The sequence below is a fragment of the Pinus tabuliformis genome, chromosome 2_1 (genome assembly GCF_031772625.1).
Source record: "Pinus tabuliformis cultivar Carrire ecotype Pingquan chromosome 2_1, CPIR1, whole genome shotgun sequence".
Classification (NCBI taxonomy): Eukaryota; Viridiplantae; Streptophyta; class Pinopsida; order Pinales; family Pinaceae; genus Pinus; species Pinus tabuliformis.
The window spans coordinates 120,266,972-120,290,409 of NC_142299.1; the positions used below are offsets into that span (position 1 = coordinate 120,266,972).

At 40.6% G+C, this 23,438-nt stretch overlaps 1 pseudogene; it reads left to right on the forward strand.

Moving 5' to 3' along the window:
• Positions 1-23,203, forward strand: part of LOC149199064 (protein HLB1-like) — a 119,803-nt pseudogene extending 96,600 nt beyond the window's left edge.
• Positions 23,204-23,438: the final 235 nt, after the last annotated feature.

Consider the following 23,438-nt stretch of genomic DNA (forward strand, 5'->3'; position numbering starts at 1 on the left):
GCTTGTGCTAAACTGCTCTCGGTGACTGTAAATTTCAGATCTCTTATCTCCACTTGGTTGTCTTTGTCTTTGAAAGAACGTGCAAAAGCCTTTGTGACCTCTCTATGGTAACCCTTGAATTTTTGGATGCACTGGAGCCAATTTGCCTTCTGCAAAGCGTCTTTGACTTGGGGATATCCTTCCAGAAATTTGGAGCCCTCTGGCTCTGCCCTCAAAAGTTTACCCATCAGCTCTCTGGCTTGCCTTACGGCTCTGTTTTAATACTTTGGAGAAAGGGTTATACGGCTTCAACAGTGGCTTTAACACAATAGATTTACGGCTTCAACATAACAGCCGTAATACACTCACAATCAGTGGTCAAAGTTTAGCAGAGGAGAAAAAAAATGAAACAGAGTATGGTTATGGTGGCAGAGTAGTGAAAAACAAGGGAAATGCGGAAGTGAATCAACAGCGTGAATGAGATTATACATGCGTAGGAGGGTTATGAATAATGGGAAGAAACGGTTAAGTCCCTTAGACATCGGTCATGAGTGTACATTTGGCTGCGGAATCATAACGCAGAGAGCCGTAGTACAATTGTCTACGTCACTCAGGTACAAGAGTTTTAATGGAAGAGCAGCCGTGTTTGAGTTTTAAAATCGTGATGAATAGGGACCGTCAAGGCTGAGAGATACGTGGATTTCCGGTCGAGTAATGGAAAGGATTGGTAATCATTACATTAAATGGCTAAAAACACAATCCGTAAACCATGCAAAATGTTATAACCGTAGGTTTAGAAATTAGATCATACCTTATGTATCCGCGCTTTGATTCCTTTTGCTCATCTGACACTAACCTTTCATTGTTTATTGCTGCTACATGACCTTTTTCAATTATTGCTGATGACTTTTGGACTGCAGATTCCTTCTTAAAACAGACTGTGTTTTTTTTTTTTTTTATGCAGGTGCAGAAAGTGTACCGGCTGCGGAATTCGGATGTTGGCTGCGGAATTGCTCCTCAGCTGCGGAAACTGCAGTGATACCCTTCTGTCTGCACAAAACAACTTTAGCTGTGTGAAATAAATCTGACAATGACTTTATTGGTGAGATGGAATGTAATGGATGGATGGATGGAAAGAAATGAGGTGGAGTGAGAGTGATTGGATGAATGAGATGGCGAATGAAGTGGACGAAATGGCGAAATGAGATGGAAGAGAGAGATTTTTTTTTTTGGAAAATATGAGGTGTCAGGTGACCCTGATTTTCACCTCAGATTTTCTGCATAAGACTGCCAATCAGAGATTGGTTTTTAGGCTTATACATTTATTCCCTTTTTTTTTTTTGTTTTTTTTTTCCAAAACCAAAGATTAGGCTGATGGAGGAGAAGAATCATTCTCCACCAACCTGATTGCAGAATCTTCTTTAAACAACTTGACAAATTCCTCTTTTGAGAGTGGCTTCTGATAGACTTTCAATCTATGGCCATTCACAATGAGAGGAGTCTGAAGCTCATCAATGGTCTTCACTCGAACTGCTCCATTTTTAAAGACTTCATCAATCTCATATGGCCCAAGCCAATGAGTTTGAAATTTTCCTTTGAAGTCCTTAAATTTTGAATCAAACAATAGTGCCCAATCTCCTTTCTGAAACTTTCTTTCTTTGATGTGTCGATCATGCCATTTAGTTCTTTGGTGCTGAACTAGATCGGTCCTTAGAATTGCATCTTGTCTTATTTCATCTAGCTCATTTAGCTGGTCCATTCTGTGTTTTTGGGCTTCCGAGAGGCTCATCCCCAATTGGACTGCCATCTTGAAGGTCTTGATTTGGAACTCAATGGGGAGCAGGACTTCCTTCCCATAAACAAGTTCATAGGGAGAATGTCCTGTTGTGTTCCTCCATGTAGTTCTATAGGCCCATAAGGCTTCAGGAAGCCTTTCCGCCCAATCTCTTCTATGAAGATGAACAGTCTTGGTGATAATGCCTTCAAGAACTTTATTTGTAGATTCCACTTGGCCATTTGATTGCGGATGGTATGGAGTAGATGTTCTGTGCTTGATCTTATATTCCTCCATCAGCTTCTCCATCAATTTAGATGTAAATTGGCTTCCTTGATCTGTTACAATTTCTCTTGGGACACCAAAACGAGTAAAAATATCCTCAAAAAGAAATTGAACAACTGAATTTTCAGTGGCAGAAGGCAAAGCTTTTGCTTCTACCCACTTAGTAACATAATCAGTACAAACCAATATATACTTCTTTTGCTTTGATGGTGGATTAATAGGTCCAACGAAATCTAGAGCCCATTTCTCAAAGGGTTCGATGCATACCTGTGGCTGTAGTGGCATTTCATTTGAAGGAGTTGGTCTCCCAACTCTTTGGTAGCTGTCACACCTTCTAACATACTGCTTTGCATCTTTAAAGAGAGAAGGCCAATAATATCCTAGAGAAAGGATTTTATAGGCTGTCCTCTTGTCAGCAAAGTGTCCGCCGCATGGTTCATCATGACATGCCTTAAGGATGTCAGGCATTTCATCTTCCCGAACACATCTTCTGATTATACAATCTGGCCCTGTTTTGAACAATTCATTAGAAATCCAAGAATAATGTGAACTCTCCTGAATGATTTTCCTTTTCTCATTAGGAAATAAGTGTAGAGGTAACTTCCCTGTAACTAGATAATTAGCAATATCTGCATACCAAGGAGTCTTGGTAGTTACTGCAAACAAGTATTCATCTGGAAACTTATCTTCTACTGGAGAATCTTCATTAGTGTTTTGGATTCTAGACAAGAAATCAGCTACTGTGTTTTGTTTCCCAGGTCTATCTAACACAGTAATGTTGAATTCTTGTAAAAGTAAAAGCCATCTTGTAACTCTGCCATTAGTAACAGGTTTGTTCATTAAATATCTTATGGCAGAGTGATCAGTATGGAGAAAAGTTTCATAGCCGGTTATGTAGTGTCTAAACTTATTGATCGCATGTACCACAGCTAAGAACTCTTTTTCTGTCACAGTATAATTTAACTCAGTGGGAGTCAAATTTTTACTGGTGTAATAAATGGCATAAGGGATCAAATCCTTTTGTCCCAAAACAGCTCCTAGAGCCGTATCTGAAGCATCAGTAGAAATGTGGAAAGGGAGTTTTCAATTTGGCCCCCTTAAGATGGGTGCTTCAGATATTCTAGTCTTTAAAGTTTCAAAGGCAGACTGACACTCAGGATCCCATTTGAACTCACAGTCTTTGGTAAGCAATTTGAAAAGAGGAGATGCTATCTTAGTGAAGTTTTCAATAAATCTTCTGTAATATCCAGTAAACCCAAGAAAACTTCTAACATCTTTCTGACAATTTGGAACAGGTAATTTGGAGATGACTTCCACTTTGGATCTATCAACTTTAATTCCATCTCCTGAAATATGATGTCCTAAAACAATTCCTTCAGTAAACATCATAAAACACTTTTCATGACTTAATGAAAGATTTGTTTCCTTACATCTAATTAGTACCTTTTCCAAATTTTCTAATGCTTCTTCAAATGTGTTACCATAAACTGTGAAATCATCCATGTAGACCTCTACACAATCATGAATTAGATCTGAAAAGATTCCTAGTATAGCCCTTTGAAATGTAGCGGGTGCATTGCACAATCCAAAAGGAAGTACTCGGTAAGCAAAAGTTACCCAAGGACAAGTAAATGTGGTTTTGTCTTGATCTTCAGGTGCTACCTGAATTTGATTGTAACCACTAAAACCATCCAAGAATGAGAAAAACTTTTTACCTGCTAAAGTATCTAATACTTGATCAATAAAGGGCAAAGGAAAGTGATCCTTTAAGGTTGCTTTGTTTAATTCTCTGTAATCAATGCAAACCCTCCATTTACCATTCTTTTTAGGTACTATAACCAAGGGAGAAACCCATTGGCTATCTGAAATAGGGTAAATGAAGTTCACATTGAGTAACTTCTGGAGCTCTTCTTTCACTATCTCCCTAAGATTTGGATTCATCCTTCTTTGAGGTTGTCTGATTGGTCTACTGTTTTCCTCAATATAGATGTGATGAATACAAGTCTGAGGGTCAATACCTTTCATGTCGGTATACTCCCATGCAAAAGCAGTAGAATGTCTTTGCAAGACTTTGGTTAGCTCTTCCTGTTGATATTTTTCCAAGTTTTTGTTAATGTTTATTGTTTTTCCTGGAAAGATCTCAATGGCGGAACTACCAAATTCTTCCATAGAGAAAAGAGACATTTGTCTAGATGATAGACACTCTATGTCAGAATCCAACTGAAATTGTGTAGAGTCATATTCTGAAGATGATTCAAAATTTTCTAAGGTATTCAAAATTTGACTATCTTCACTAATCTCAGAAATGGTAAAGACAGGTTGTATAGTATCTTCATCATCAACTCACTCATCTTCTCCTATTTCTGTTATTGCCTTTGCTGGAGGATACAAGTTGAATTTCTTGGTGGAATTACCATCTGATATATACATGTCCCCAGACCTACAACTGATAAAAGCATCAGCTGTGGCCAGCCAAGGTCTTCCTAAAATAAGAGGATGTCCTCCTAGATTGTTCTTGGGAGTTAAAATCATAAAATCAACTAGATATTCCCAAGAATCTAGGGAGACTGGAATGTCTTCTAATACACCATCAGGTTTAATGATTGATCTATCTGCAAGCTGCAGTAAAGTAGGTGTAAAGAGAAGGTTAGGAAGCTTTAACTGATCCATGGTCTGTCTACTCATGATGTTGATAGCGGCTCCTAAGTCAATCAAAGTATTTGGGATTTCAACCCCATTAATATGAGTTTTGACAATAGGGCTACCGGGATCCACATATTTTTGCATGGTAATCTTACCCATCATAATGTCTGCAATTTTTCCAACCAGATGTATCCTTTTGGTATCTCTGGTTTTCTTTCCTGTTTTCTTCAAACTCAACTCCTTTATTGTCTTTGCTAGAATGGGAATTTCCTTAATGGCTTGTAACAAGGGGATCTTGATACAGACATTCTTCAATTCATCTAGAAAATTATAGTCAGGCAACCAAATTTGCTTTTCCACTCCTTTGTCAATTTGTAATCTTTCAGGAAAAGGAGGTGTAGCTAAAGATGTAGGTTGCTCAACTATGGGAGTTGTGGGGGTTGATTCTTTTTCTTTTTCTGTTTGAATGTTTGGGCGTTGAAGGGATACTTCAGAACCCTTATTAGCTCTAAGAGATTCTTCCTCAGAAATGCTTGGTTGTTGAACATTTATAGAAGGTTGATCTAGGATTCTACCTGATCTGAGTTGTACTTCGTTAAGAGGAACAATCATATAGGTAGGGAATGGTTGACCTTCCATCATGTAAGCATTTTGAGGGTTCCTATTATTGGGGTTTGGCAATGGCTAAGAGGGAAGTTGATTTGACTTCTGTTGGGATTGAAGCAAGAGTTGAGAATTTTGATTTTGTGGAGGAGGTTGTTGTTGTTGAGGGAATGATAATGATAGTTGTTGACTTTGATTTGGAAGTTGTGGAGCTTGCTGATTCTGAAAAGATGGAGGATATTGATAGAATTGAGCAAATCTCCCATAAGGATTTTGCATGCTTTGCATCCATGATTGAAAAGGATTTTGTGGTTGAGGCCAAGGTTGTTGCCAAGGATTCCAATTTGGTTGGGGTTGAAAATTCATAGAGTTGTTAAACCCTTGATTTGGTTGCCCCTGCCAAGGTCTCCTTGCAACAAAACAGAGAGATTCAAGTGTGTTTGGATCTTCTTGAAAGACTGCTTTGAGGCCAGGAATTGAAGGACAATCCTTGGTCTCATGAGTTTCTGAGCAAATTACACATGTTTCCACAACTTGTGCTTCCAAGGGACATTCCCTTAAAGCATGTTTCTTTCTACATTTCGGGCAAAAGATGGCCAAGGCCTCGGTTTCTGCTTTCTGTTTATTGTGGATCTTAAGGGTGTCTAATTGTTCACTAAGACTCCCTAAGATATCAGTTTTGAATTCATCAAGCATATTGCCGATTTCAGCCCTACTTACTGATCCGGTTGCAGATTTATTTGCCCTAAGTAGAGAAGGATCTCTAGGCCCTTTTTGAGTTTTTGATTTGCCCCTTGAGAGATGGACACATAATTCTGCTATATCAGAAAGTGGAAGCTGAGATATATCTCCCTTCCCCATCATATTCAAAAGATCTATCCATTCATCTCTAATGGCTTTTAGTAAGAGGGCTTTCAAGGTCTCTTCATCCAAGTTACTCATTTTTGCTCTTTTCAAATTATATTGAAATATTTCAATCAGTTCCTCTAAGTTCTCATCTTCTCCTTGTACCATTTTAAATACCTCATCCTTGTGATTGGTGGGCATACAGTAGTCTAGGTACCTATCCAAAAATGTCTGTTTCATTTCATCCCAAGACCTAATGGACTGAGTGACTAACCCCATGAACCATTTCAAAGCTTGTCCTTTCAATGTGGAAGGGAACAATTTGAGTTTTTGAGTGTCATCTAAATAGTCATAAGTTCTACATACGACTTCAAACTCAAATAAGAATGTTTCAGGGTCCTCAGTTCTTAACCCATGGAAATTTGGGAGGACAGATGGCGATATGTTTTTCATAGTAGCCCGGGAATCCTCATTAACAATAGGAAACCCAAATGAGTTATCCCCATCTCTATTTCCTCCTCCAAGGGGACCTCTACCTCCTCCATTGTTGTTTCCTCCTCCTCCTCTACCTCTACCTCTACCAAATCCAGGTGCTTCTTCTTCTGCCATGGTAGTTTCCCCAGAGACTTCAGAGTCTTCAGGTTCTTCTACTAAGGGTGTATGAGAAGGATTTCCTCCTTCTTCTTCAGATGTCTCTACTTCTTCAATTATAATTTGCCTCTCTGGAGAAAGAAGGAAAGGATCTCTTTCTAACTCAGACTCGATGGAAGGTATGGGAGAGTCGACTCCTGCTTCTTGAATTCCGGGAACCCTAGGGCTAGGAGTGTCAGTTGGAGATAAGGGAGGTGTCTCTTGTCTATCCCTTGAAGTAGATGGACTTGTAAAAATCGAACTCTTTGCTCTAGCTAAAAACCTTCCCCTAGAATCTCTAGCTCTATGCATGTCATTTTTTTTATTATTTTTCTTCAAGTCAAGTTAATAGTTCTTTTTCTGATCTTCCAGGTCACTCTAGGTGCAAGAAGAGAGCATACTCAAGAAACTACTAAATCAATAACTTTCTCTTTTCTGATCCTCCAGATCACTTTGAAGTGCAAGAGGAGAGCATACTTTGATAGGTTATCAACTTCTTTTCTTGAAATTTTATGTTTTTTTTTCCTAAGAATATGGCTACTTAATTTCACTTCCCCGGCAACGGCGCCAAAATGTTTAGTCAATTTAGTGTTCCTAAATTGATGTCATTAATGTCAACTCGGGGCTCGTAAGCTGATGAAGTGAAGGTGTACTATATGTACTTAAGCAACCTCTTAGATCTTTTTGTCGTTTGGGGGTGTTGTTTTGTGGTCAATTTATCTTCCTAAGATGGAATGGAGGTTTTATAAACAGATGAGTGATAGTGTGTGTAAGGTGATTTCTAAATGAGTGAGTGTGTGTTACTGGTGGTTTCTAACTACCTTCTAAACTTGCAAAGAAAGTGATTGAAAGAAATAACTTGAAATGAAACTGAAAGCAAAGCATAAAAACCACTTTCTAATGGCACTAGTCACTACTCATGCTGCTGCAATAAAAAGGTAAGAAAAACCACTTTAAAGACCAATTATAATGTTCATCTCTTCCTAAATCTCTGCTTCCAACATATATTACTATGTGAAACACGATTAAGAAGTAGTTAGAAATAAGTCTAAAAAGTAATCAAGCTCTAAGATGACAAATTACAACACCACTGTGCCTCTCTTCAACATTCTGCTTCCAACATACATTGTAATGTGTAACAAGTGAAGAAAGAGTTAGTGATATAAGTCAAAAACTACTCAAAGCAAGCTGTAATTTATTAGTATTCTGATCTCTTAAAGATGAACAACTTATGATAAGGAGACCATCAATATGTTAGCATACAACTTGAGAAACTAAACTAGAAATCAAGATAGAAAAACAGAGTAAAGGCAGCAACTATGAATATGACAACTGAAAATACCATTAGAGATAAAGCAAATACACAAAGACACACAATCCCGGGCTAACACCTGCAGAAAACAACCCTGATCAGTTAAAGTAAATGCTGGAAATGAAATGACAGCGAAAGTAAATCAAAACTGTACATGTGTTAAAGAAAAGGAAAATTGCTGAATTCAAAAGAAGGAAATGGCAAAAACATAAACGTAAATTTACTGTACAAAGGCTGTTATGAATGGGGGCCCTCCATCCACAAAACCCAAGGAAAGATCAGCTACTTGAAGGAGTCAAAACAGCACAGTCTTCTATTAACTCATATGCAGAAATTACAGTAAAAAGTGCTGAAACAGCAGCTTCAAAACAGAGTTTCTGTATACACTAAAATTGTAGCAAGTACATAAACAAAACAACTAAAAACTAATCCTTAAGCGTGCGCAGACGCTGGATTTTATAGGCGTATGAACAACTGCCTACTGTGTAAAACATGAAACTGGAAATTAACTGACAATCATGCTAATTAAATGGTACAGCAACACGTAAACAGGTCCGTGTGTTATCTGGAGGGTACGGTCGTCATGGAGGTTGAATCCAAGGTTGGATCCTGTCTCCCATAACCTGCGTAGCGTGGAGGAGTCGCCATCTGGAGTGACGTGACCTATCAGCTCACGCAGCACCGTTTGAGCTGGCTTTGTTGACCGAAGTTTGATCCACGTTGACCGGAGGTGTACGTGGCGTTGCTGACCGAACCAATAGCACAGGAACCTTTAACACCTTCATTCCCACGTGCCCATGTGATTCGTTTTTCAAAATGACACGTGGAACATAGAGATCAATGAAAAGGCTGCGGAATGACTAGATAGCTGCGGAATTGCTGAATGGCTGTGGAATTGCCAGACAGCTGCGGAAACTCTGTGCATATGTCAAAAATCTAGACAAACAGTCAAACATTAGCAAAGTTAACCAATCATGCTTAAAGACATCAAATGTAATGATCTGGATAGGTTTATGAGGAAAATAGGGCAAAAGAGAGGGATAAGGGAGGAAAAGCTGTAGGTAATGATAGGTAATTAGGTGCAAGTTAGAGGCTCTACAGTAAGGGAGTTCAAGACTTGGAGGATGGAGTTGAGGAGAAGGTGTAGATGGCTAGACTTGTTCCAAGAAGGCTGGAATAATGCTGCACAAAAGGTAGGGTTATGAGGGCAATGTGGCAACGTGAGGCAAGAAACCAAGTTAGGAGATGGATAAGATGGGTTTGAGGGAGTCTAGGTAGATAGAGAAGTGGTATAGGTGCTCTGCAATTTGTGTTTCCAACTGAACCAACAAAGACATGCAAGAAAACAAAGATCTAGCTATGCTATCCTAATATGATCTGGTTAACAGTAACGAGAATGGACAACAACTTTATTTGCAAGGAAACCATGTATATTAACTATGAAATGAAGCATTCAAGGATCTGAACATGTAACCAACCTCTGCAAATGAAAACAAAACACTAAGGATTGCATGGTAAAGCAAACTAGTGTTTTTGTTTGGGACAACACGGTTATTCCAACTCCAGCCCCTGATCCAATAAGGAAGAGGTGAAACCAAAAGTGTTTGCTGACCCTTTTTTGGAGCCTTTTTCTTGTTATTATCCTACCAATCTATTCTAAATATGAGAAGCTACTTTAACCATCAAAAGAAATCTAAATAACAAAGCAAGATTTAAATATAAATAGCAGATTTTATTCTAAGAATGCAGCAAAAACACATAAAGATAAACAAAGGAGGTACTGGGTGCTTGAGATGGGCCCAACCCCAAGAGCTACAGCCTCCTAAGAGAGATTTAGAGCTGGTGCAAAGCTGGATTCATCTTTATTGAGCAAGAAAAGAAGAGTTACATCAAAACTGTCCACAAGGGAAACTTGAAAATGTGCTGAAAGCAAAGCTAATCTACTGCCTAAAAATCGAACTACAGACTAGCTAACTTCTGCCTACAAATGACTAACCATTGGCTAACTACTAGCTAACCTAAATGAGGCCCTAAGGCTTCTTATTTATACAAATTGAGGACCCCAACAGTCCTCCTAAACTTTAGGGACTCGGCTGCCCAAGACTTGTAGTTAACAGCAGTCCTACTTGACTTGCTTGGCTGCCCTTGTGCTGATTGATTTGGTGGCCCTTGAACTCCGAGCTGATGGTGGAGAATTCGAGGTAAGGGCCCATAAATGAAGGGAATACCTTCCTAAAAATACTCTCCACGAATTTGGCTGCCAAGTGCTCATTTCAACCATTGATTTTGTCTCCAAATTGACCAAAAAGGCTACACAAAGCACACATTAGACTTGTTGGCATAATGACTAACCCAATTCACTCTATTAGCATAAATATAATAAAAAACATGCAATAAACTAATGAGAATGGTGGATTAAGTCGAATTAGGAGGTTGAATGAGCCCAAATAATTATCCATTTTTGGGGCTCATCATCACCCCCCTACTGAAAGTGTTGCTCATCCTCTGAGCAACCAATCTATCTCCTCATCTTTGATGGCCCTGGTGGCCTCCCTGTCATCCCAAGCTTCTGAAGTGATTTCCTCTTCTCGGTCATGAAACCATGCTTTTCTCTCTGCTTCTTCCCACTGCCTGCTCATTCAATCATATGAAAGGAGATGAAACCAGTGGAGGATGGAAGAAAAGAGTGGTTGCATGCCTCCTCAACAGACTTCAAGCTTCAAATCCCTCTTCATAATTGATTCTGGCCTGCCCGAAGGCTCTACAGGATGTTTCTAGAAGAAATACAGAACTTCCTGTAGAAAGTCCTGTAGCTTCCTGTAGAAGGTTGAACCATGACCAAATTGTGTCCGAACCTTGAAAAAATGAGTGTTCATGGAGGGGATGGATGTGCTTAGGGTGGCTAGCACAGGGGCTGCCTCCCTAGCTAAAATCTCGGCCAATTTCTCCTTCTGCTGCCCTCTCCCCAAACTTCCTTGTATGCCAATCCCAAACATCGCAAAGCCTTTGAACTCATTTGATGAAACTTCCTCAAGAGTAATTCCCTTGATGAATCATCTAATTCAACAACTGATCCATCTGCAAGTTGTTGAAAAACACTCCTTTCAAGCAATTTTTCCATGGCGCGCTTCACTAGCAGACGATTTTGTCCCATTGGTTCCGTGACAATAACACCCATGGATTTTCGATCACAATCAAACTCCAATAAAGCCCGCCTCTTTGATCTTTGTATCCACCAATCACAATTGCCCAATTTCACTGTGCCACTGTTGAGAATGGCACTTGTATCACCTGCCATTGGGTCTGGAACTCCCATTTTTTCAACCAATACCTTCAAGGCTGCCTCAGTGGGAATACCAGTAGCATGGAACTGGTGACCTTGACAAGATATCCCTGCATCATTGCAAACTGCAGCAACTTCTGCCAGAGTTTCTAAATTTTCCCCCATATTATGTGCAGGCCAATCCAATATTTTTCCATCCTCAAGATTATATGTTGTTCCTTCAACAGTAAACTCTCTAAGTGAACTAGCACTGTGCCCTATGGCTATAAACTCACTGACAGACATCTGATTGGTTGTAAGAGTACCTGTCTTATCAGAGCAAATCACTGTGGTGCAACCCAAAGTCTCCACACTCGGTAACTTACGCACAATAGCATTTTTTTGTGCCATCTTACAAGTGCCAAGAGCCAAACATGTAGTAATCACAGCAGGAAATCCCTTTGGTATAGCAGCAACTGCGAGCGCAACAACAATCTTAAAGTAGTACGTACATTTCTCAAAGGAAAACCTGATATTTTTTGGCCACCCATCTATGACTTCCCATGAAAGAAAATATTTGTAGTTCATGATCCAGACAAGAATACAAATGGCACCAATCACTGTTGTCAGTCTTTCACCAAATTCATCTAACTTTCTTTTCAAAGGGGTATCATGACATTCCATTGAAGCTTCCTGAATTTGTGCCTGAATTTTACCTATTTCTGTAAACATGCCAGTGCTCACAACAATGCATGTGCAGCAGCCATTGGTAACTGTAGTTCCTGCAAACACCATGCATTATTTTGACTGCAACTCACAGTCACACAAGGTGGCTGGATATGTTCTTTTGACCACAGGCATGCTCTCTCTGGTCAGGGAGCTCTGCTCCATCCTAAAGGTGGATGTCTTGAGGGACACACTTCTCATGTCTGCAGGAACCTTGTCTCCCACCTTCAGTTCCACTATATCTCCTGGAACAAGTTCTCTGGAGGGAAGATCTACAACATAATGTCCATCTCTCAAGACCTTTGCATGATCAGATTGCATTTCTTTGAGAGCTTCCAAAGCCTTCTCAGAATTATTCTCCTGTTATACTCCAACAATGGCATTGAGGATGAGAATCAGGAGAATGACCAGGGGCTCTACATAGGCTGTTATGCCCTCCTCAGAGGACACATTATCACGAAAGTAGGCGAGAAGAAATGAAATGCCAGCTGCCAGCAGAAGTATTTTAACAACTGTATCATCAAATTGCTCCACTACCAGCTTCCACAAAGGTGTACCATTTTTCTTCTGGAGCTCATTCCATCCATATATTTGATGGCGTTTTTCCATTTCATGAGAATTTAAACCATTCTCTAAGCTCACATCATATTCTTCTAAGCATTCTTCAACAGTTTTAGACCAAGCAGGGAATATCTTGTCCTCCATGGACTATGAAATAGATGATCAGATTCTGAATTCAAACAGATTGCTCCACCATTAACAGATCTATAATGCGTTTGAAAAACTCCAAAATCAATACTTTCAATAACCTTGGTAACCTTGGACACGAGCTTTAACTACTTTTCTCATTTCGAGCTTGAATTTTGACAAAAATCTCGGGTTTTCCTTCTGCAGAGCTGTTTTCTGCGTTTCCTGTAGACGACTTCCTGTAGAAACGCCTGTAGAGTGCCCCTGCACCTCTAAGTGAGCCCGATACGCTGGAGAATTGTGAACCAGGCCACAAAGCTCAATGGAGGACGATGGGTTAATCATTTTGTGGAATCAGAGGATGCATACTTCAGTTGAAAATGTTGCAAGTGCAAGTTAACAACAGTCTGTGAGTTTCAGCTGAGCGTTCGTTAATTGCTGCGTGATTTGTGGTGAAGGAGTGAGGTGGCCAGGTGTACATGGCCACATGCAGACGACAGTGCTATAATGAGCTGCATGTCCTCTTCTTGTTAATCAGTTGCACTGGAGTTAAAGCCTCTACCACTGTCTGTTTTTTTTTTTTATTTTTAATTTTCACGTGAGTTGTCTAACACATACGTTGCATGATTCTTGGCTGATTGATAGAGAATTGGACAAGGAATTATCGGCTTAATCCTGCTATATTCGTGGCTCAATTCCACCATTCCATTCATTCATGCAGTTTTTAAATTAGATTTGTGCAATAGAAGAACGAGTTTCAGTCACGTACCTGAAGTCAAATGGCTGCTGTGAGGTGCTGAGGCTAGTCATTGCTGCATGCACTGGTTTCTTTGGTTGCATGAGGGCTTGGCTGATGATTTTTGCTTGTTTTCCTTGTGCAGGTGTCCTCTGGCCGGATGCATGCTGCAGGAGTTCATTTCCACGCTCAGATCTGCACCTTCAAGCTGCTGCGCTGAATTTTCACAGGACCGGAACTTGTTTTCGCCATTGCTCCCAAACGGCAAACCGGATTGATCTGAAACTTGCTGAGCGCATTCCTATCATCATGATGCACCTCCCATAGAAAAATCGTGATCAATGGATGCACAGATTTCGAGAAAAATGGAAAATGGCTGAAGATTTCAGAGATCAATTTCTCGGAAACCGTGCATCGGAATCGGCTGAAACTGCTTGGATAGGTTACTATCACCCATATGCATATCCCCATGAAACAGGTTTTGAAACGGATGCACGAATATGGAAAAAATGCAAAAATGACTGATGGTGATGGAGGCTGATTTCTTGGAAACCGTGCACCGGAATGGCCTGAAACTGCTCGAGCATGTTGCCATCATCCCTATACAATTCTCTGTAAAACGGGTTTTCATATGGATGCATCGTTTTCAAGTTATGGTAAAAACAAATTTTGTTCTATGTATTTTCTCTTCAAAGCATTTTGCAAGTTTTTGCATGGAAAGAAAAACTCAGCTTGGGCTGTGATGCAGGTATGGAGATGATGGAGGAGGAGTTTGAAGATTGCAAGAGGACTTTTGAACCCTTGAGGAAGCTACCATTTTCGCCAAACCACCTTTTTGAAATCCATTTCTAGCTTCCTAAAATTTCTACAGGAACTTCCTGTAGAAGCACAATGAAGAAGCACAATGAGGTGGAAAAGATGATGGAAAAGGGTGAGGAATGGGAACATGGATGCTTGCAGGCATAACCAATGGATTCCAAGCTTTAGATCCCCTTCCAAAATCGAATCTGGCTCACTTGAAGGTTCTACAGGATGTTCCCTGTAGAAATATAGAACTTCCTCTAGAAGGCACAAAAACTCCTTTGTCTTTGTTTTGAGTGATCCTCATGACCTGCAATCAATGTTTTAAAACTCCGACTCCGACTCTGACTTCGAATCCGAAACGGTAATGACTCGGCCGGCTCGATTTCAATGACTCGGTTGTTGTAAAAAATACATTAAATATTTATTTTTTTTTATAAAAAAACATAATTTTAAAGATTTTAAACATAATTTTAGAGATTTTCATTCATGTTTCCAAACACATAGCATTATAATATAGATGGTGGATTGGGATCTGCATTCAACTGAACAGCATGTTCAAGTTCAATTGATGTCTTGATATCTAAATCTAAATCAAGATCCTCATCAAGATCAAACTCTGCTGGACGACTCTCCACTACCCAATCTGATGTTGGATCAATGTCTTCCAACACAATGGGATCTGAATCAGGTCTTTTGTTCAGCAAATGGTTTCGTCTGAGCCGGAGGTTGTATTGGACATAAACTAGATCATTTAACCGTTTTTGATCCAAACGGTTTCTCTTCTTTGTGTTACTTGGGAGCAGGAGCGAAAATGGGAGCGGGAGCGACATTTTCAGAAGCTCCTGGTTTGGGAGTGAATCCCAGAGGAGTTCGACAACCAATGTCACTAACATCAAGGTACATAGAGGGATTTGGTGCTCTTGATTAAATACGAGTTCCATACCCTAATACATGAAAAAATTCAATGGAAACATTGCAATCCTCCAATCCTGAAATCCTGAAAAACTGATAAGTCTGCTGGATTTTGAATGAAATCTAAAATTCTACTTTCTCCATACGAAATCCAATGAGGCCGAAACCACTCTCAAACATCCTGAGTCATTTCATGGTAATGTTAAAAATTTAAGTAAAAGGATGAAAATGAAGATTAAGGAGAATGTCACTTTTACTTTAAGAATTTAACATTACCATGAAATTTGAATAGCATATCAATAGTAGAGAGCATTTGAGTGTGTTAAATAGGGTTTGGGAGGGGGAATGGACCCCAAATGACATTTAGAAAATTCATATAACACCTTGGAGTCCAAACCAATCAGAAATCACCTTAAAAGTCCATTAAAAAAATATTAAATTGCTGTTTAACATGTTCTGGGCCAGCTTTTTGTGACTCGGCCGAGTCATAAGAGAAACGGCCGAGTTGGCCGAGTCAGCCATGACTCGGCCAAACGTACCGTTTCAAAGGTCGAGTCATGGCTGAGGGTATCGGCTCGGATCAACTCGGCCGTTTCGGTATCGAAACGGCCGTTTTTAAAACAATGCCTGCAATGTCATCGCTGCAACCTGAAATTATTCAATGGAAATTAGATTTATTTATTTATTTTTTTTGAAAAACAAATAGGGCGCCTCATGGAGGTTTTCACCCTAATTGCCTGCCCTGGGCGCCTCCAAGGGAGGTTTTCACCCAGAGATCTTATTCTCTTTTCTCTTTTTTTCCCAACCCATTGACCGCCTCATGGAGGTTTTCAATCAATGAGCCAATCTAATGCGCCTCCGAGGAGGTTTTCACCTTAGATTTTTATTCTCTTCTTATTTCATTTTTTTCTCTCTTTTTTTTTTTTCTACCCTACCCTACTTGAAAAACAAAACCATTTTCAAGTGTAAGAATACTTCCAATGGAGCCATGTGCACATTGAGATTAGAGATAAGATGATGTGAAGGCTCGAAATGCATGCTTGGACAGCTATCCGGATTTTAGAGACCAAATGATCTAACTTTGAAGGGATCAAACATAGCTGAGGAAGAGAGTACCACTGCAACTTAGTGACCTTCTGAAACCATATCTCAATATAGCTTTGATATCCTTGGTCCTTTTGCTGATCTGGGTCATGTTTCATGTCACTTTCTACTATGACTTCCTCATCTTCCTCTTTTTGCTGATCTTTCTCTTGAATACATGGAAGATTTGATGGTAACCATGAAGGATCTTTCTTTATCTCTGCTTCTGATGTCTTCTCTTCATCAAGTAAAGCCCATGGTTCTTTGATTTCCTCTTCTGAATCTTCTTTTGCTAGATGTGATCCTTCAATGCTTTCAAGATGATCTCTTTTTTGCAATACTCTTCCTGAGCTATGGTGAAGATCATTGAGCTCAAGAGCAGTTGTTTGGACATGTTGTGCCTCAGCTTTGCAATTGGGTTGAGCTGCTCCATGGTATGGTTTTGGAAATGGTGGTACGGGTAGTTGAGTGGAGGTGTGTATTTGAGATGGATGCGGATGGGGTTGTGGTTGGGTAGGCATTTGGGGTTGCCTTGGTGGAGGAGGAGGCGATGGTTGTGGATGAGCAGGTGGTGGAGGAAAATAAGTGGGAGGAGTGTTGTATTGGGGCCTCCACCCCTGATGAGGTGCATTCCACTGAGGCTATGGCTGAGCATAAGAGTGAAACAAATGAGCAGCTGGTTGGGCATAATATGGATCTATGAAGGAATAAGGAGGAGGTGTGAACCAGGAAGGATGAGTAGGGGGACCCCAAGAAGGCATGAAAGTGGCTTGATAGGGGTCATAATAGGTCTCGGGTATCCCCTGCAGTTCCTGCTGGTAAGATCTAGGTCCATGCAGACTCCTTTGGTTCATATAATAGAGTGGTTCAGTGGCTCCTTTGGCTCTTTGATATGCAGCTTTAATTCCGGGCAAGGAAGGACACTGATCTGTAGGATGGTATTCTTCATAGATGAAACACACTTCTAGGGAGTGCATTGGACATTCGTTCCTAGGATGCTTTCTAGTGCACCTGGGACAAAAGATGACCAAAGCCCTCTTGGCTTCCTCTTGCTTCTTTTGGATCCACAGGGTATCCAATTGCATGGCAAGAAACTGCCTCATATCACTCTTGAAATCTATTATCTCATCTTCAAATTCATCTTTAGACAAGGGACTGCTCCCAACATTTCTGCTTGTAGCCATTTGCTCCAGAGGAATGTTTTCTTCTTCTTCTCCCCTAGAGGTTCTTTAAATATGTCGTGTTGGCCACTTAGGGGTTCTTTAATCACAACCATTGAAGAAGAGAGAAGGTTGGCTGTGTGAAGCAGTGGGGGTGTTGTGCAATCATTTTTCTAACTTATCTCTACTCCTACAAGGCATGAAATGAAATCTTTTTGGTTGATTTTTGCTTCTTTTTTTTTTCTTTTTTTTTCTACTTCTACCTGCAAAACTGAAATAGATTGAACTGCAACTAACTATCTTGCTAAAATGAAAATGCGGAATTGAAATGAAAGCAGGAAAGTACTAATCTATTTTTCTCAAATGAAATTGTAGGAATGAAATGCTAGGCTACGCTTGCGGAATTGAAATGCTAATCTATGAAAGCAGGAAATGTCTATGCTACTTTTGCGAAATGAAATTGCAGAATGGAAATGAAATAAACTACTTAGCAGAAGGTTGTAGTAGAAAATAGAAGAATAGCAGCAATCACCAATACTCTGACGCTTCCCCGGCAATGGCGCCAAAAAGATGGTGGGCCCCAGTATTGCAGCAATAATGCTGCAACTCCTGAGACTCCCTTCTTTAATTTTATCAACCCGGTAGTTCGTAACAAACTTGGAAGCGACAGTGCTATATGCACAAGTACTAGCTCTTGCCGCAGCTGTCACTTGGTCAGCTGGCACAAGTCCACTAGGGGCTTAAGCCAACTTCTATGAGCTCTTAGAAGAAGCTTTTTAACTGATGGATGAAAGCTAACTCAAAGGAAGCTAATCTACTTGCAGAAAGAAACTGAAAGCCAAAAAGAAACACAAACCCTAGCAAACCCTAATTCTACCAGCTAGTCCTACTGATGCAAAGATGAGAATGAAAACTACAGAGAGAGATGCCATTACTTCTATGAAGGTAAGATACATGTGTGTAGACTACCTCTACCTGAAGAAAACATCTTTTTGTATTTTTGTTTAAGTTGTTGGAATTATCATGCATGTGCTTCTAACTATTTTTGACTGTGTAGAGGTGGATCAAGGAGGAGAAATGCTTGGAAGAGGTCGGGAAGGTTCAGAGAGGGTCTAAGGAGTCCCTAACACCCTTCCAGAGAGTTTCACAAAGTTTGGCTGCCAAGAAACCGCGTTTATGAGCTTCTACAGGAAGTCTGCAGGGGTTCTACAGGATGTTCTGGGATTTCTACAGGATGTTCTGTAATTTTTCTACAGGATGTTTAGTAATGGAATTTTGGAGCATGGATGGAGGGAAAAAGGTGGAGGAATGAGTATGGAGGTGAAATAGGGGTGTAGGGGAGTTCAAGACTTGGAGGATGGAGTTGAGGAGAAGGTGTAGATGGCTAGACTTGTTCCAAGAAGGCTGGAATAATGCTGCACAAAAGGTAGGGTTATGAGGGAAATGTGGTAACGTGAGGCAAGAAACCAAGTTAGGAGATGGATAAGATGGGTTTGAGGGAGTCTAGGCAGAGATAGAAGTGGTATAGGTGCTCTGCAATTTGTGTTTCCAACTGAACCAACAAAGACATGCAAGAAAACAAAGATCTAGCTATGCTATCCTAATATGATCTGGTTAACAGTAACGAGAATGGACAACAACTTTATTTGCAAGGAAACCATGTATATTAACTATGAAATGAAGCATTCAAAGATCTGAACATGTAACCAACCCCTGCAAATGAAAACAAAACACTAAGGATTGCATGGTAAAGCAAACTAGTGTTTTTGTTTGGGACAGCACGGTTATTCCAACTCCAGCCCCTGATCCAATAAGGAAGAGGTGAAACCAAAAGTGTTTGCTGACCCTTTTTTGGAGCCTTTTTCTTGTTATTATCCTACCAATCTATTCTAAATTTGAGAAGCTACTTTAACCATCAAAAGAAATCTAAATAACAAAGCAAGATTTAAATATAAATAACAGATTTTATTCTAAGAATGCAGCAAAAGCACATAAAGATAAACAAAGGAGGTACTGGGTGCTTGAGATGGGCCCAACCCCAAGAGCTACAGCCTCCTAAGAGAGATTTAGAGCTGGTGCAAAGCTGGATTCATCTTTATTGAGCAAGAAAAGAAGAGTTACATCAAAACTGTCCACAAGGGAAACTTGAAAATGTGCTGAAAGCAAAGCTAATCTACTGCCTAAAAATCGAACTACAGACTAGCTAACTTCTGCCTACAAATGACTAACCATTGGCTAACTACTAGCTAACCCAAATGAGGCCCTAAGGCTTCTTATTTATACAAATTGAGGACCCCAACAGTCCTCCTAAACTTTAGGGACTCGGCTGCCCAAGACTTGTAGTTAACAGCAGTCCTACTTGACTTGCTTGGCTGCCCTTGTGCTGATTGATTTGGTGGCCCTTGAACTCCGAGTTGATGGTGGAGAATTCGAGGTAAGGGCCCATAAATGAAGGGAATACCTTCCTAAAAATACTCTCCACGAATTTGGCTGCCAAGTGCTCATTTCAACCATTGATTTTGTCTCCAAATTGACCAAAAAGGCTACACAAAGCACACATTAGACTTGTTGGCATAATGACTAACCCAATTCACTCTATTAGCATAAATATAATAAAAAAATGCAATAAACTAATGAGAATGGTGGATTAAGTCGAATTAGGAGGTTGAATGAGCCCAAATAATTATCCATTTTTGGGGCTCGTCAATGAGCGAGAGAGGATTGAGTGGAGCGAGAGCAGGAATAGTGTGTGGATTGGGTTTTGAGACAGAGGTCTTTATTTTGTTGTAATCAAGCCCAAGGCTGAGACTCTGTAAGTAATTTATTATGAATGAATCATATTGTGTGTAAGACTGGTTATCAAACCTGTGGAAACCCTTGTTTGCTTGCAAATCCTTTGTATTCGGGACAAAGTGTTATTTCCTTTATTATTCTGTGTTTCATGTCTAAATCGCGGGTTTTATAGAAGTTCGAGGCCTTTTCTTTAAATATCATTGTTTGATCCGCTTAAATCCTGACTGTCAGATCACCTTTATCGGGTCGGCGAAGTTTATAATGTAGTTTTGGCCTCGCAAGCGAAAACCTCGACTTACACTAAAAACGAGTGCAAAACACAGTTGGATTTGGAATTCGGACTTCAAATATTATGGACGGATATTTTTAATGTTATTGGGTTCGTGGCGCCAAATTGCATCGCTTAAGTGGAGAGGAACCGACTTCTTAAATCGCCAAACTCTGAATTTTTTTTCTTCTAAATAAGATTAATCTATTAACATAAAGGGAGTAAAATTACAATGTGACCGAAGTCAAAAACACTGCCCTGAAGAGAGGCAAAGTTGTCAAGATAAACATGGAATGAGACTGCCCCATTTCAGGGAGCTCAGTCTTGAACCATTTACTGAGTTTACAAAAATTCAAAAAAGAACTGAAATTCCATATAACAGTCTGAACAAAAACTTGCCCAATAGTATGGGCCGCATGGCGTGCTATCATGACAACAGAGAGCAAGCTAAACATCTGGAGGTTCTTCAACAATCCGGCACCAACCTGTATCAGGCATGTCCCCTTCAAGAGCTGCTGTAGAGTTGGAAGGACCAGGGTCAGTCGACGCCATTACCACATTCTGAGCGCTGCGAGCTTGAGCATCTGGAACCTGCAAAGACGCGCTGCCAATCCCCATCTGGACGTTCGAAGCCGGAACAGAAACAGAGCCCGGGCCCTCCTGATGAGAGCTAGACTCTCCCTCTTGGGCTTCCTCATGGAAGACCACCGAAATGTGCATGGTGATCCTTGGGCGATTCAGAGAGCTACAGAAGGTGAAGAGCGCAGAGCCATACGAGGGACGCCCTCTCCCACTTCGAGTGCGCGGATAGTGCCCAACGGAGAAATCGCTTGAAAGGGAGGGCGACTCGGAGGAAGGGCTGGAAGGCACCCGCCTAGGCTGACCTCGGCGAGACCTCATTCTATGGCGACGACGAGGCATTGGGTAGACCGAAGCAACGGGAGGAGAGCGAGGTGGGGCAGCAGCAATGACCAGGCCAGAGGAAATCAGGAAAACGACAATGCGCAGGCCTGATGCCCAGGATAAAAAACAAAAGGAAGACGGAGGCAGCTCTATTGAAAGACTAGATCCAGGTTTCAGAGCAGCCTCCCCATTCAATCTACCAGAGACAGCAGAGAGGATGAGACCCACATGAGAAATATAGAAAACAGAGCTACGTCCAGACTCTGGATAATTCTGCGGATGAATCGACGGACTTTGCTCCCCCGCCAGCTCATAACTGAGCCTTAAAGTTTCAACCTCCTTCAGGCATCGAGATACATCTGTCATAACTGCAACAATGAATGGAGCCGAGGTCTGAGACGAGCCGGAGTGTGCGAGAGCATAAACCAGGGTGTCGGATAGGGTGGGAGAATCAAAGCAGCTTATCATCGAGCAAATGAGCTCTGCATAATCCAAATTCCAAGAGCCTCCATTCATGAGCTGAGTTAACATACTATACTGGGTGGGCAGGTGTCATCCCTCCTCACGCCACCCCTGTCCCATCCGAATTTAAAGCTGTCTAAACACCTGCATCCGGGGCGCCAAACTTTGAAATTGCGATACAACTAGATACGAAATATTATAGAGAAGGACTTATAACCTATCGGGTCTGCGAAGCGCTATCGCATCGACGCTTTGAAGCATAAGGAGCCTAGCCATTGGACATTGCGACTTGCGATCGAGTGATTAAATTGCAACCGTTGGATCACGATCAACCGCGACCGTTGGATCGCCAAGCGGTCTCGCTACAGTGAATGGTTATCGGGCGCGTCAAAAGCTGTAAGTGGTTTTAGTGGTCTGGCACTCGATCCCATTGAAACATTGCCACGTAGCAAAGGCGGAGGGGAATAAAACCATATATCGGGCGGTTAAACCCCGGTCTATTGTTCCACCCAAAATCTCTGACAACCGTCAGATCTCACCGATCCAGATCGATGGTTCCAAAGCATCGGTGCGTTGAATTTCGGCGTACGATAAGCGTGCCAATATAAAAAGGTAAATATCAATGTTTTGCATTGTTTTTCAATGTATTTCAGGAAAAAGGAAAACAGTCGGGTTATAGTTTAAAAGGGATCCACAGGGTGATTTTGGGGTTTTTCTTGAGTCTGCTTCTACGCTGCGTCAGATTGTGTTGTATGGTTTAGCATAAGATAGTTTAAGAAGTGGGTGCCAAATTAGTGCAAAGGAAATGACACCAAATGAGCTTTATAGTCAATTTGCTATATATATATATATATATATATATATATTGTTGCAGCCTATGTTTTGAGGAAAATTCATTTGGTTTATCGATGTTCCTTGCACCTTGTATGTTTTATGCTTCCTCCTCCCTGTTTTTAAGCAAGATATTTGAATGCCCCTCCTGCAAGGAAATCCTTGGAACCTCATAGCGATTGAAAAAGACTACAATTTGTTTTTAATCATGAAGGCTTATACCAGATTGAAAAAGATGACCAACATCCATATTTGTGCAATCCTAGAAACCTAGAAAGTGGCATGGTGTATAGTAACGAGTCATCCTTTCTTAAAGGAGAAATTGCAAATATTCTCTTTGTATCTCCATGTGCATATATTACTCTACCACCAGGGGCTAGTCTTTGTATTGATACTATTCAAGGACTGTGCTATCTTGTTGCAGACACCTAGGAAGCAATGGATGGGTGGCTAGATGACATCCGTCTTGTGTCCACTAATTTTGCATGCGGTTGGAGTGTATGATGCTAATGCTATTGGCTTCAAAAATAAACCCATCACAATCCTAAGCCATATTGAATTTTTTTTCTCTTACCAATCAATCATTTTCACGAAAGACTATCATCAAAGCGCTAAAACAAATCCAAATATTTGAGGGTTGTTCTAATCATGTTGACAGATAGGATCAATAGTGGATATATTATGACTAATTTGACGCAAACATTGTTACTACATATAAATTTAGAGTTTATTTAAATAA